The following is a 2,251-nucleotide window of genomic DNA, read 5'->3' on the forward strand; positions in this document are numbered from 1 at the left end:
GATATACTGATTATTTATAAAGATAATAACAAGGCTCAGAACAGCCAGGAATTCAGGTTTTGTTCCTGCTCTTTGGCCTCGCTAAAAAAGGACCACACAATAAGCCCAACTGATCATTCACTGAAGCTTTGTTGTGACTAATGTAGCTTCAGTCTGTAAATGGTAAGTGCCTTCACTAGCAATAAGATTTTGAACTAGACAAAAGACCTATGCTCACTCTGCACTTCACTTCTGAGCATGCCTAAAAGACTTACACTCTGGCCAGGTAGGTACCCAGATGAAATAGGATCATCTAGCATGTGAGTAATGCCAGGCAAGCATAAACATTTTCTTTCCAGAAAACCTCAACTAGTGAGTGTGTAATGCTGGAGGAGAAAGATGGGCCTCCCACCTTTTAACCCCAATGGCTTTTCTGCATCATTAGCTAATATGTTTGTTGCCTAAAAAAGTGGGGGAATAATTTCTGTCCCATTGGGGACCCACATCCATCTCAGTAAGCCACCCTCCTTTTGTTTCAGTCTCTACTTTCTGGCCCCATGTATATTTCTGTCCAAGATGCTCAGTCTGTCAGTATCAGGAGGACAGCTGAAGATTCCTTTCGCCAATGCCAAGCCAGTGGCCTACTGCTTAGAGCAGAGGTCGGCAATGTTTTCCAGCAGCAGCCTGGAATGATCCTACTCAGGTCTGAGGTGGGCCAGCACTAGGATCTGGCTCCTTCTGTTGCTTCTCCTTGCTGCCTAGCTACAGCACAGTACAGACAAAGCCCTTGCTTCTGCCAGAGGTCCACTAACTACCTGTGGCCTAGTGCAGGCTAGGATTGCCAACCCTCCACGATTGCCCTGCAGTCTCCAGGAACTCTAATATTATCAAGCCATAGTCTGTCTGTCTGTCTGTCCATAATGTTTTATTCACACTCTGATTGGCTGATGGGAAAAAACAATCAGAGCATGACTACAGCATTCAGACAGGATGTAGCAGTGAGGTGGAGTGCCACCATGATGGTGGGGACTGTGAGAGCCTGGAGGGTGCTCACTGAGGGCATGTCCCTGACCAGGGAAATGGACCACCTCACGCTATGATGTCTACCCTATGGCAAGAGCACCCAATCCGCACCAACCCAGCTTTACCACCCAGACAGACAAAGTGGATTGGGGCCAATCCACAGTGTGGGCAATATCTGGAGGCCAGGGGCCATAGAATGGGGGTGGAGGAGAGGAGAAGAGCCTGGGAGCTGGAGACGTGGCGCGAAGGAGAAGTTCGGGTAAGCCCTTGGTCAGATTCCGAAGAGGCGGTAGCACCCTCGCCGCGGGAGTGAAGAGGAGGGTGGAAGAGGCCAGGTACCAGAAGGTGGATCAGGGAAAGACCCTGGGAGCAGCGGAGGTGGCAGATCTGCCTGAACCACTCGCTGTGGCAATTTTTTTTCTCCTTTGTTTTTTTCTTTTTTTCCTTTGATGTCTCCCCGCTCGTTGCAGAGCCCAGATCGCAGCCAGGCATCCTTCTGAGAGGAGAGGGGGAGCAGGTCTCCAGAGGGCCTCTGTGACTGAGACAGGGCAGGCAGAAAACCCCGAGCAGAGAGGACCATGCCCCTTCCCAGCTGATTGCTCCGGAGAGAACTCCCTTTTGTTAAGCAGTGTGTGCCAGCAATTAAGCCCACTGCGGTCTGGATTCAAAGTGTCTGGGAGGAGACCAGGGTGGGGAAGGTAGACTGCTGAAGACTTCTGGGGTAACGGCCTCCAGCAACAGGAACCAGACCTTGAAGACTCCCAGAAGAAGAAAAGGGCAAAGGTCATAGGACTTCAAAATAAATAAATAAATAAACAAAACAAAAGAAAGTAGAAAGTTGGGCTCCGAGCTGGTCCTTTCTTCAATTCCAGTTGGACTCCGGGCATTGTGGCAGCCCCTGCGATTGATCTGGGCATGAGACGGGCAGTCACTACCTCCCTTTTATGAATCTCCTTTGTCATCAAAGTTGTGGCAGGCAGGAAAAGAAAGGGCACCAGATCTCACCCAGCTCAACCTTAGGGGCACAGCCACCTCAAGGGGCCAGTGAATATCAGCAGGATGTAGGGGTACATGTCCATACACAGTGACTGCCCGACAGGGACACGGGGCACAGTTGGCCTCATCCCCCCTGCCCTGATCCCTGGAGGTGGTGGCAACAAAACAGAGGGTGTAGCAGTGGCAGCAGGGAGGGCAAGGGGGGGGCACACCGGGCCTGGCCTGTTCTCAAAACAGAGGGTATGGGGGGGGG

This window comes from Alligator sinensis, unplaced genomic scaffold, assembly GCF_000455745.1.
Source record: "Alligator sinensis unplaced genomic scaffold, ASM45574v1 scaffold357_1, whole genome shotgun sequence".
Taxonomy (NCBI): domain Eukaryota; kingdom Metazoa; phylum Chordata; order Crocodylia; family Alligatoridae; genus Alligator; species Alligator sinensis.